The sequence below is a fragment of the Lonchura striata genome, chromosome 15, assembly GCF_050655825.1.
Source record: "Lonchura striata isolate lonStrDom1 chromosome 15, ASM5065582v1, whole genome shotgun sequence".
Lineage (NCBI taxonomy): Eukaryota > Metazoa > Chordata > Aves > Passeriformes > Estrildidae > Lonchura > Lonchura striata.
The window spans coordinates 10,618,879-10,632,611 of record NC_140717.1 but is presented as its reverse complement, the minus strand read 5'-3'; the positions used below and the strand labels follow the sequence as shown (position 1 = coordinate 10,632,611).

The 13,733-nt window shown below is 44.5% G+C and overlaps 1 protein-coding gene across 1 annotated transcript in view; it reads right to left on the bottom strand.

Moving 5' to 3' along the window:
• Positions 1–3,073: 3,073 nt before the first annotated feature.
• The window catches only part of LOC110478122 (uncharacterized), a 104,048-nt gene continuing 93,388 nt past the window's right edge, over positions 3,074–13,733 (bottom strand). Inside the window, exon 7 of the transcript XR_014958600.1 lies at positions 3,074–13,535. The gene's annotated coding sequence lies outside the window, so the exon portion shown is untranslated. The remainder of the gene's footprint in view (positions 13,536–13,733) is intronic.

The window sequence follows — 13,733 nt, the reverse complement described above, 5'->3', positions numbered from 1 at the left end:
CGATGTCTGCCTTTCTCTGCCCATCTCCAAGCTCTCAGACAGGATCCCCACACATATCAGACATCAAACCCAGATCCAGCAGCCACCTCAACTCTTCAAGTCATCGCTCCCCACCTCCCATGGTTTCCCTTATCTCTCTGCAGTGCAGATGCCACTCTCCAGGGCCATGAAACTGTACCTCTATCACATTTTCTCATCTCTACATAAAGTCACAGTCCCTTTTTCCCAAAGGCAAGCATGAGACTACAGTAATGCTTGAAAATGAAAAAGCCTATAAAAGGTACAATAATTAAAATTCCATTTTAATTCCTCTGCACAGGGGAAGAAGACAGTCTCCAGCACACGTTCTCCCACTACCACAACAGTCCGTGCATTGTGTTATAAAATTTTTCAGTGCCATTTATTTTTATTTGGCCTGTGAAATACTTTGGGGAAGGCCTCCTTGTAAATGGCCCATAAAATTTGACAGGAACTAAACCTCCTACTGTTTTTGTGACTGATATAAAAGAGAACCAACTTAGTTGGCACCCTTAATGCACGTTTTATGGGAAAAGGAAGACTGTCCCCTGTGCGAGCAGTCAGTTCTGGGCCGGCGGAGCTCAGGCCTGTAAGGATCTTTTGTGGCCTTTTACGAGGTAAGGCTTTCCCTATAAAGTTTGGGCCTCACCACAAACCCACTTCCCTCTGGGCTCATCCATTAATAAGCACTTTCATTAAAATTCCACCTTTCTTAGGGAAACAGCGGAGCTAATTTAACAGGAAATTGACTTTGGCCGTCGCCTGCGCGCTCTGGCTGCGGCGACAGCGGCCGGCGCTGCCCGCGGACTCCTGCCATGAGCATTTCTCCTTCGTGCATCGAGGTGGAAAAGCCACAGGGCTCCTGGCACGGTCTGGGGGAAGAGGAAATGGGACAGTCACTCAGAAGATGCAGCTGCTTTCAGAGAAACACTGAGAGGAGATTGATCCCTCGCATCTGTGGCAATCACCAGCCCCAGGAAAGCACAGGAGCAGCGATGACACTGGGTGAAAATGGAGTGGGTCCAGTCAAACACACTGAAGATGGACAGCAGGAGGAGATCTGCTTAAGGGGGATTAAGTGCAGGACAGGGTCTGGATCTGAGCAAGGATCTGGCTGTCAGTCCATGCCATGCAAGCATCATCCTCCTCCTGAGGTGTTACTACACTACCAAAAGATCAGTCTTACAACCTCCTGAGACAGACTGCATTCCAGAAAATAAATTTCATCATCATGCCAATACTTTTGGAGCAGAATTCATTAAATACATTATATGTATCCTGTATATTGGCAAACTTAAAAGAATTAAGGACTTTCTTGGCTTTATTGTAAAAATCTATTTCATTCTCTTTTGGCTTCCAAGACAAGCTTTCAGGTGGAAGGCTGTACATAACACCACTGTATTTAGAAATGAGAAATCAGAAATGACACCGACTCCATCTGTCCATAAAAAAACACAGCATAAAAAATTCTATATGAATTTATTCTGCATTCTAGTGAGGTATCTCTCTGCATTTCACAAGAAAGTGTCCAGGGAAAGTGACAGGTTTATTTTTAGCCTTTCTTTAATCTTTGCAGAGTATGGCAGCAGATTGCAACCCATCATGAGTATCCCAAACTAGGCTGAGATATGCTGCTGAAAAAGAATGGGTTTAGATTGACTGTCATACTGCAAAGATATGGAGATGTTCTTAACAACCAGCCCCACTCCAGCTATAAGAAATTTGATCATATGCATTTCATTCTCAGTGTCACATATAAGTGGGAGATACATTTGTCACTGGATAATACATTCAGAATTAACAAGAAGAACTTGTCAGGTTTTGGCTGCAACCACTGAAGCTAAAGCCTAGAGCGAAATAAACTGTCAGATCAGAGCTTTGTTAAAAGGATTAAACCCATTCTTAAGGGTGGAGCTGTGGAAAAGCTTTTAAGCTTTATACTTACACCTGAAAGGTTTTTAACCAGGTTTCTAAAAAAGACTGACACAAACCAAATATTTTTAAAAACAACAGTTAATCTGACCTTGAAAGCAGGGCCATCTCCAGGATCAGCTGTGTCGTGAGCCCAGCATTGAGCAAATGCTGCTGAAAACCCTGGATCCGTCAGGCCGTCACTAATTATTGGCCACATTTCTTGGCATCTGCTCAAGTTGCTGTAGAATCAGTAACTGTTTTGTGGGTTAGACTCATTACAGACTCACTACAGTAATTGATTTGCACAGTGGCCGTGTGGTAACTCATAAAACTTTTCACAGGAGTCCCAATTCTGCAAATATTTCCTCCTGCACTTGTGGGGAACAAAGCACTCTCTAGAAGCCGAGTTCAGGCACACGCCCAGCCTACACAGAAGCATTGGGAGGGCAGATCATTGCAGTGCAGCCTTTATGTGAGGGCAAAAAGCTCTTTTCCTACATTCAATTAGTTGCAAAATTGCACCACATGATACCCTTGCAAATGGAGTAGGTGTTACCATCCCACTCCCCCGGCAGCTGGGGAGGCTGGGCTGGACTCAGAGGTGCAGGGAGCTGCTCAAGGTCACACAGGAGCTCAGTCATAAATAGTATACAGGTGCCCAGCTCTGAGCTTCCTCACACTGCTTCTGCAGCATTTTGGGAGTATAGCTTCAGCTGCAAACAGGTTTTGAAGCCACTCAGTGTTTGGCCTGTCCTGTATCTGCTTCAGGATGGCAAAGAGCACAATCTCTGCAGCAGGGAGGCTGATGGGCACCAAAGCAGTTCAGGGGGCCCTCCTTACACTGACTCATCTGGAAGCAGGCAAATTGTGGAATCCACAAGAAAAAACATCCTTCTGCAGTCCTAACAAATATCTCCCACCAGGGAAGCCACAACTCCAGCTGTCAAATGAAAGGCTTCACTACTACACATAAGCTGTGGGCAAAATCTTCCCAGCACCCAAGTAACATCTGAAACTTCTGCACCTGTAATCAGCCACTGGCCAAGGACAGCTTGGATGGGACCAGCTTCCAGCACCTGGGCTAGTGGAAGCTGTTCCTGCCCATGGCAGGGGGATTGGAAAGGATCTCTCAGGTCCTTTCCAACACAAACCATCTTATGATCAGTAAAATACAAAGTTGGGTCCTTCAAATCCCTTACAAAGCCCAGACACTCAAACAGCTGAGGGTGACCTTTACCTCACCTGTTTGCTCTCAAGGCAAGATTCTTGGGCTCTGCAGCTGTGGGAGCTGAACTTCACAGGACTGGACCCAAGAAAGAAGGGAAAACCAGCTGCAGACCTCCTGGCTTTGCAGCCTCTACAATCCAAGGACAAGGAGCTAGAATGAGTGTGCATCACACAAGCCAGATGTTTTGCCAGAAGTGCCATAAAATGAATGCTGATAAGATTAAAGTTTAGTGATTCTGACAGACATCAGGTAGACCTTTGGCACTGTAATGGGATCATGAGAGCTGAAGTCTAATTTCACTACCAAATTGGAACAGTCATCTAGGAATGTGAGCAAGTGTCTTAAATTCTCTGTGTCTCTCTGCCAGATGATAGGATACATCTCTATTGACTTATTCTGTGCAGGTTATCAAGTCATCAGAGCACAGCCTGTTGCTCAGCAGTGCAACCCCCACCACAGCCTTCCATAGCAAGCTCATATTTAATGTTGGCCTCTGTGTGGTGTGGGCATTACTAAATCATTTTAAGGAATATGTTCAGGCTTCTTAAAGCAAGGAATTCTTGTTTCACGTTTGAAGTCAGTTTTGGTTCAAAAAGGCTCTGTTGCCCCACCTGGGAGGAAAAGCATCACAGCTTTTTTAGTGATCAAACCAAGCTCTGCAGCCTCCCAACACCTTTAATCACTGTGTACCATAACTGTGCAGCACCAGCCCCTGTGCGAAACTCTGCTCTCACCCCTCCTGCTGTCTACACCAGCCTGCTTTAGGGCTGGGTTGTTTCACTGTTTTTTTTTTTTTTAATATTTGAACTCAATTGTGGTAAGCATTGTACACTCACTGAAATACCAATATACCCCTGGCCACCATTCCTGCCAGGTAATTAGGTTTGTTGCCTTCAAAAAAATAAAAAAATAGAAAGCAAATAAAATAAAAAAGTGTAATTATGGTTTAGAGAGCGCTGGTTTAAATTTTTCTGTTCTCAAAAGTCCTCTAGGGAGCCAAAGAATGAGCACTACTTATTGATTTCATCCTCCTAACACTCACACACAAGACTTGCTGGAAAACAGGGCCCCTTGCTAGAAATCACCGCTGTCCTCAGCTCCCCCAGGGAAACAGGGAGAGGGAGACACAACTGAAGACACTTGAGTTAAAAAGGAAAAAAAAATACAGAAGAAGAAAAAAAAAAAAAAGAAAAAGAGGGCAACAGTTTCAGCTTTCATTATAAGCACTGTTATATCAACAATGGCTGGGGAACAAAGGAAGCCATTTCCACTAGTTCCTGCTTCAATTAGTTATTTGAACTAGTGAAGATTGTGCCACTTTATCTCCCCCTTGTAACATAATCATTGTATTTTACATCTCATGAGAAAAAAGGCCTGCCAGAGGACGTTATCTGGCTCTGGGTCATACATCACAGGAGATAACATCGTTATTCATGTCAAAAGGGATGATCAAGGTCTTCCTGTTTTATCAGCGATTAGCCGGGAAAGAAAAGCTGCTGCTGCTGCTGGCCGGGAGCCAGGCGCTGTGCAAATCCCAGGAATGGTCCTTCCAAGCCTTCCAGCCCCGGCTGCCGGCGCGGCGGAGATCCGCGCAGGGATGCTCCGATCCTGCTCCCACCTCCGCACCCTGCGCGGAGCGAGGCTGGCAGCCAAGCCCGGCTTTTAACAACTTAGGGTAACTGGGAGGCACCCAAGTGCCTTGGGAAGGAGCCAGCCCGTCCTCTCACCCCCACATGCCCTCACCTTGGCTGTGCCATCTGCGCCTCCCTCCATCTGCTGCTTGCGGGGCTCCTGCCCGTGCTGCCCGCAGATGGCTGCGGCAAAGCTGGGGCACGGCTCAGCCCCTGGCTCTGCCACTCGCTGAATTATTCCACTTGCCAAGCGCCTTCCCTGGAGCTCAGGGCTCTTCACTCCTGAGTACTTAGCATATTCCCATTTTAAGCATCTCGAGCAGTTTACCTACTATCTGAGAGCAACAGTAAAACCTACACACCTTATCTCAGCTACAAGCCCAAAGGGAGTGAGAATTCAGTGCCTCGTGCCTCCAACACTAACAAAAAGAAGAAAACGGCTGCCATTTGAAAAATACACCGTGTTGGACTACAGAGGTAAATTCCACGGTGGCTTCCTGGAGCTGCTGAGCTTTATGTGCCTGATGCAGGGTTCATTGAACCAAGAAAGTGTTTCCACTCACTTGCTGAGCTCCAGCACTGTATCCTCTGGCAGTAACACAGCATCATGGAAATCCAGTGCCCCAAATCACCAGGCAAGGCTCATCTGAGCAGGGCTTTACTGCTTTCTCCCACCCAACTGGCAATAAAGAGGTCTGTTCACCATCAGTACTGTCATAAATCAAAGCATGTAGAAGATCACATGCACGAGCTGGGTAATTCTTTTAAGAGGAAATATGTACAAGTTCTCAGTGTTGCTAAAATTTAAAAAAATGTGATTAACAAGCACAGAAGCCCATAAGGCATATACAAGCTCCTGCTGTGGGGAAAGAAATAAGTTCTTTGAATGCACTCTTAGGTTTTAGAAATCTTCCCAGATTATCCATCATAGGCCAAAGATGAGGAAAGCCACGGAGGAACTGCTACATCAAAACACTCCAAAGTTATTCCAACAAGTTACCCCAGCTCAGAGCCCAATGTGCAATTGTGCTGTTGCAGCAGCCAGCATGAAACTGGAAGAGTGTTAATAGCAAAAATAAAGTGTGAACCAAAAGCTATTAAACCTTGCCATACGTTAAAAATAATAACATAAGAAAACTGAGACCAAGTGCCATTTCCCTTCAAAAGGAGATAAAATTAAAAATGACTCAGCAACTATGAGTCAGGATGGGAACTTGTCCCGGAGCCAGTGATTGTAGCTGCAGTGGAAATGGGCACAAGGGCTCGGAATTGCTGTTGCTGGTGTGTTCATCCCTGCCAAACACAACGTGGGACCTGTCTGCAGAGCTGCCCAGGACGAGCTCACCACAGAGAGCTTCACGAAGTCAGATGTTCCTCCAGATGAGTTATGAAAAGGAAACATAACTGCTCAAACAGACCACAGAAATAAGCCCAGTTAAGCCAACACAGCTGGGGCGCTCTCAGGTCACACAGTTAAACAGAAAAACAGTGAGTTTGGGGCACAGTTCATTTTTTTTTAGAAGGGGCTGTGATGGAAAGCTGGGAACAGAACTTTTCTGAGGGCAGAACTTTCCTCCTGCCCACCCACAATGCTGAGGTGATGATGTACAGCAACTGTACCCCAAAGGGGAGCCTAAACCTCGTCATCCTTTTGAGTCTGGGCACAAAAGGACTTGGACTCTGGGGCATCTTGTCTGACCAGCTGAGACAGCAGAGTCATCCCAGCTCTTAGAGCAGACCCATGGCTTTGGTTTGCCACAAAAATCATGAAAGCAGAGCTGGAAGAAGCAGCCTGGCACCCACTAGAGCTTAAGGTCCTGCAGTGCCCCTCCTGCTCCTCACAGCACCACAAGCAGCAGGTTCTTGCTTCTTTTTCATCTTGGGGATGCATTTTGCTGCCTTGGCACACCCAGGACCAGGAGGAATCTCCACTGCAGTTTGGCTCAAACTCAGCTGATGCCCCAGCTGCTCATCAGGCAAATCATGGGAAGCTGAGCTGTACAGAGGGAAGTCACCTCCACTGTCACCATCAAGACTAAGTCAGGCTGATAATTTGGCTTCCACCCACGGGCATCCTGGGCAAAAATATTCAGCCCTCATGAGCTCCAGTTACTAAAATCATGGGATCCTAACTGGGAAAGGCTGGCAAATAAATCCATGAGTGGTTAGCAAACCCTGCACTGCTCTTTTGGAACAAGAGCCAGGAGATCACTATCTAGATAGAAGAATTCATAAAGTTTTACTACAGAGATCATATAAGCCCTGCAACCTTTAATGAAGCCATTATAATTACAGAGGATTCTTATTTTTTAAATCAAACGTTTCAAGTAGCAGGTATATAAAAACACTATTGCACAAGCTGCCAAAAACGAATCAAGCAAAGTATGTCCTCTCCCAGTAATTAGTATTTATTAGGGGTAATTTGCATGCAATCCCTCATCAGATCTAGAAATGCCAATCCTGAACAAGTGCCCAGTTTGTCCTTTGGGCATGTCCCTTGCTCATATCCTGTCAAACCTCATAGAGCTCAAAAGACCAGCAGAAAGAGCTGGTGCTTGCTGCCACAGGAGGATCCTTATTGAGCATGTAGCAAACTGCTCACGGGCCATGGCAGCAGAAGCTGCAAAGCAAACCTCATATCTGAGCTCCATTAATTAGCTGACACATCTTGAGTTTATTCTAATCTTTTCCTCTTCAAAGGTGGTCCAGACCATCCCTCTGGTAGAGTCCTCCCAGAAAAGCCTCTCTTGCAGGATTTTCCCACCCTGCCTGGAGCAGTTTTCCCACAGCCCTGCACATCCCATGAGGAGCAGCCTGCCCCCGGAGCTGCAGCCCTGAAGAGGGGCCCCACAGCCCAGGTAATGGGGTCAGTGTGGCTGCTGGGGATGTGGGGAGCAGAGCCAGGAGCACAGAGCTGGATGAACCTGGCAGGGCCAGCCCCAGTGCAAAGCAGCCCTGCTCCGAGCTGGAAGGGGCTGTCACAGAGAGCTGCTTCTACACCCACCCCAGGAAAGCTCTCTGGGGTTGAGTAATGGATATTAAAATACCAGGGAGATGAAATCCATCTGCAAGTGTTTCTCGTGGAAGCATTGTGCACTACAGAAACTGCACACACTGCTCCAAGCCAAAAGTGTTATTTTGCATGGGCTGTACCACATGGTTATTTTTACTACTACACTTCATAAAATATTTCTGAAGTTTCCTGGAAGATACTGTTTCACATGCCACCAACAAACACAAAGCTTGCTCCAAGCAACTCCTGACACATATGCAGAGGAGAAAAAAAAAACCAAAAAAAAAAAAAACAAATAATCACCTAGAGCTTTTTCATAAACCATATCTCTTATGAACTGCAGAGATAAGAGCAGTGGGTTGTGATGGATGGGGCTGTCACTGGAGTCCCACTCATGCAGAGCCTTCCCTGAAAACCACACACTCACTCCATCAGGGGTCTCCTTGGATCTCAGCAGCAGTGCAGGACAATTTCCCACACAAGTGTCCAGATGGACCCTGCCAGCACAGTCCCCTCTGCTGCCACATCTGCTCACTCTGTGACTGCTGCGGCCCAAGGGGGACCAGAAGGGGTTTTTGGGTGGCAGCAGCAAACCCCAAAGTGTGCTGCTCAAAACCCACACCAGCAATCCTTCCCCATGATTTTCACTTCTAGTCCTGCAACAGCTGGGCCTCAACAGCACAGAGAGAGCCCTGAGCATGCACAGGGTTATTTCAGTCCAGCTCCATCACCCACAATGTGGTTTTGTAGCCTGGATCTGCTCCACAGCATCTCCAGGAACTGGTGTTTGTGTCCCACCTCCACACCTGGAGCACCACTGAGACCAGCAGTGACAGGGTTAGCCCAGCAGCCTCAGCTGGGAGAAAAGGAAACACACAGTAAAAAAAAAAAAAAAAGTACAGTAGTATTTTAAATAAATGTGGAATGATGGCTCTTCTTAGAAGTGCTGCTATTAGGCAGCAGGTTGGAAAAAAATGTCTGATAAAAAACCACTTAAAGTGGTGCTTGTTTATTCACTGATTTCTTAGGTGTTTATCAGCTTGGTATGGGTTAGCAAGGCGTAGCAACACACTGAAAAATTACTTTTAAATCTCATACTGTGACAAAATAATAGCTGGATAATAAGGCAATGACTTTTAAAGCCCACTTAAGAGGGGATATTAATGAAGATATTCCCTAACTTCTAAATTACTGATATTGATTATATCTATATAATGAGGATAGATAGGATTTCAATTTGAGAGTTAATGCAAGTGCTGAAATAATGCACATGAAAACACTTCCACAACTCAGTTACTTTTGTTTCTCTAGAAATACTGACTTGTAACATATTAACAGATTACTGGGCTCTTAAAAGAAAACATCCCAAATTCCTCCTTCATGTTTCAGTGAAGTGGGTATTTCCTCAATGATTTCTCAGTAAATTTATTACAAGTGTCACACACAGAAGAACGTGAATTAAATACCGCAATCTGAGAAATCATTAATTTTGTGATATTTAATTGAAATTTTTATCCCTGAAAAACTGATGGCTTCCAGGCAGGGTCTAGCTATAAATAAAAATAAAATCTATAATTCCTCTATTTCCTGAGGAGCCAAAGGAAGACTAGAAACAAGCAGTGCAAAAAGAAATAATAAACATAAGCATAGACATGCAAAGTTCCTTTAGTCTGTTATTAAATGATTAAATAATTTGAATCTTTATAATACCATGCAACAAATTACTGGGAATAGTGGGTCATTGTCCCATTGCTACTGCATAGTGGTGCCAGTGCAATTAATAACTCTCATGGATCCAAATGCAGATCCTGGAAAAGGCTTGTCTCTGCAAGTGTACAAATGGGGAAAACCAAACAAAAAAATGTTGATCCACACCTCTGAAATAGAAGCACAGATTTATCAAGCCCTTCTTCCAGGAACACATTTTTCAGAGAGCATTTATAATAATAATTATCCATAACAGTTATGGAGAATGACACAAAGCACTAAGTCCTAGACTCACTCATTGCTCCTGCCTCAAATCCCCTTGCTTCTTCCTTTGCTTTATTTCTATTTTCATGGGTTTCATGCACAAAATAAAGAAACCTTAAAGTACTTCATTTCAAGCTGCCTATTTATCCAAGTTTCCATAATTAAGAACTTGGAAATAACAAGCTCTATGACTTTCCATTCAGCACTAACCACTTTGGGATGTACAGATTTTTTTTTTTAATTAACCTCGAAATCTCTGCCAATATTTAGGGGAGGAGGAGATATGTCCTGGAAGGGAGGTGCTTAAGATAAGAGTGGAAATTCCTGCAGGTTTTTTTTTGCTCACAACTTTGCATACACAATCAGTAGTCAGGGTTTAGTTTATTGACAAAGTTTGTGGCAGATCAGACAAGGTGTTTGTGAGATATGGGACTCTGAAAAATGAGGTGCAATTCAGCCTTTGAAATATTCCTCTAACAATTTATCCTGGAGCCATATCTCAAAACCTACTTGACCTAGAAACTTCAGGTTTGTTTTATTCAAGAGTCCTTGGCTAGATTCAGTGCACAGAAATACTCGAGATAAGGTCAAAGTCTTATTTACTATATCCTACCCCCCAGTTGGGTTGTGTTGATTTTGTTTTCTTTTTTTTCTCCTTCCTTAATCCATCAAACACTCCTTCAGTCTGTAAAAAGACTGTAAAACAGGCTCTGCCAGGATTTTGGCAGGGATTAGTTGCTGTGTGGGGCTGTGGACACAGAAACACCATCACTGCTCAATTAGCTTGACTTCCAGAAGATTAATTCCTGCTCCCCAGCTATTCCCTGGGATCCTCACACTGGCACTTGATTCACTCCTGCTGGAGCCACACAGACACAATACAGAGCCCTTCTGTAAACTGCATAAGGAAAATCACACCTGCCCAGAGCCAGCAGCACAAGCAGCAGCCTCACACACCCCAGCAGAGGGGCTCCAGGGCAGGAGATTTCCACACAAATCTCACACCAGTCTAAGGGAGAGAAAAGGAAAAGCCTTGGATGGAACATTTGTTACCTGAGTTTTCTACATCACTCAACTGCTCAACTCTGCTTTACATGGAGCATCCCAGACCCACCCAGCACAAAATCTGTTGGAATGTTCAGAGAGCCCCACTGAGTCAGACAAGCTGGTACCTTCAGGCTGAAGGCAGGAAAGCTTAAAAGGATAAACAAAGCACACAAACTCAGATTTGTGATCATACAGGGGGGTGGGATTTACCCAGAGCAGGAGGGGAACCTGAGAGAAGAGCTTCCAGAGAGTTTCATTTTATTCCAGCTATTATTTAGAAGAACTAAAATACAAAACCTGCAAGTGCTGAAAGAATAACTTCACCCTAGGTTTATAGATCATAATGTTAAAGTCTTCTGCAACAAGAGAGAACTCAGATGGTCTAGAAGTGCTCCTCATGGCATAACATCTCCACTGAGTAGCTAACATTTAGACAGACACATTATCTCAGCTTACCTCTCTGATGCTGGTGCTGGTTTCTGGCACATAAAAGGCACTCAAGCTTCTGGAGTCAGAATTAAAAATGGAGGGGACAACAACCAGCAGCTCCTTGGTGCCTGAGAGGACACCACCCAGCTTCCCCAGCCAATGCTTTGACTGAAAACCAAGGGATGAGGCACCTCACCCCAGGAAGGAACCAGAACCCCTCCCTGACCTCTTTATCAGCCCCTGCTTTATCCCTCCCATCAGACCTCCCCTGCCCCTCATCTGTTACTGGACCAGCACTGGCTGTAAATCGCCATCCATGGCAGATGGATCCAAATGATTTTGACCTCACAATTTCAATAATCAGATAGGCTTTTCACCTGTCTCCTACCTTGACAAGCAAATTATTGTTGCAGATGGGGGGAAAAAAAACCCAGCAAGGAGAAGGGGAAGAGAGGGGAAGGGGTGAGAAATGACAAGCTTTTCCTGTCTTGCCCCAGGTGAGTGCTGCAAATTGGCAGCAGTGGTGAGAGTCACCCAGGGTTGCCATGCAGTGATTTGAGTATTAACGAGCATCCTTCATTGTTTTAATCCATAATTAACCCCTTGGAGCCACCAAGTCTGGGAGTGCTCTTGTAAGGGCTGATGTAAAAGGCAGCATGACACGCTGCACTGGGAATTCCTAACAGCCCACCATCAAAGGTTTAATCACATGCAATTTATGCCTTTGCCGTTTATTATATATTGGGGCTTGCTGGAACCTCTCCTGTTATCATGCACCAGCATGCAACAACTCCATGTAATCTCCAGTTGAGAGCATTGTCTCACAAGTGCCCTTTCCCCACAGGAAAAAAAAAAAAAAAGAAAGAAAAAGCCAAGTAGTAACAAGGCATTTTTAAAGAGTCTAGACTGTAAATTGAATAGGAGAAGATGGAGGCTGAGAATGGAAGATGTGAACGTAGCTCCTTTAATACAGGAGATCACACATACATAACTTGCTTTAACTCTTGTGACAGTTTTGGAGCACACACGGGGATGCCTGAACACAGAAGTTTGACTTTTCTGGGCTCTAAAATACTTCCATTAAATATGTATATATCACTTCCCAGATGGAATTTCTTAATATCCAATATAGGTGTTCTATAACAACAGAGAAATATTTAGTAAGATACAAATCTACAGCAGCAGGTTGTACAAAGGAAACTGCTGAGACTCAATTTTTGTGTGGACAGTGTCAGCTCCAAGGGACTCTCTGCTCCAGGCTAGAACAGAAAAAGCAGCTTCTCTCCTGGCTCCAATGCTAGGCCCATCCCCATGCACAAGACTGATGAGTTGAGCCTGGGGAAAGTCACAATATCAGCCCAAATTTCTTTGTATTTGAAGAAATAGCAGATTCCAGCCATCTGGGGACATCTCTCTCAGGATCTTTTTTTGTACTGGTGTTAGTGATGTTCTTTTAAAAGACAAGACAATTAAAAAAAAAATCCAGAGAACCCAGGAGCCAAGATTCTCACAAAATCAATGAAGTGAAGAAGTTGGGATTTAAATATTGCAGAAAATCTCATGAAGATCTCAGTCTGGTTAGCAGTGAACTGGAGGAAACTGAAATACTTTCCAAATCCAGAAGTTAATCACCTAAAGTACTTTATTGGTTCCAAAGAGTCTGCTGAGACTCCTGCACCCAAAAGAGTCCTGCCTGGACCACAATCTGATCCACAGAGAGCAGGCAGGGAGGAAAAATGCAGTATTATGTTACAGATGAGGAAGAAGACAATTAAGTGGCTTTATATCACAGGCAGTATATATTTAAGTGGCTTTAAATTACAGGCAATATATAACAGAAATGAGGGATGAATTTAGACTCCATAACTGTCACCCAAGATTATTGGCACAAAGCTGGCACTTTTGGCACAGTTATTGGCACAGTGCCAGAGAGAAGCACACAAGAGTCACCCAGAAGTCACCCAGGTGTTAGAAATGATGGACGGCTCCCAGATAACAAATGCAAATAGGTCATCATTGCAAAACATGGCAGGATGTTTTTCACATTTTCACCTCTCAAAGACAAGGTCTCAGTGCTCCCAAGCAGAGAGGATTGACTTGTTCTGCAGCAAACACTGAACAGGGAGTTTGCCTTTGCTGTAGCAATGCCACTGGAGGAATGACATCCTCACCCAGGCCTGGGAGTGACACTGGAGCTCCTCCAGCAAAGAGAGATACAGGATCACATGGCAGAACATCTGGGATGGGAAATGTCTTCTGAGGGTAACTCAGCTCTTCTGCTTTCCTGTTTGTAGAGAAAAAAAAAAAAAGAAAGAAAGAAAGAAAGAAGTAAAGGTGGCTTGAAATTATGGAAAATAATCAGTAGTACCGAATGCTTGCATTTAAAAAAAAAAAAAAAAAAAAAAAAGCACAACAAACCCAGCCAAACAGGCATATTCACTCAGAACCCATCCTCCACATCACTCCTGTAGGGCTGTGTGTT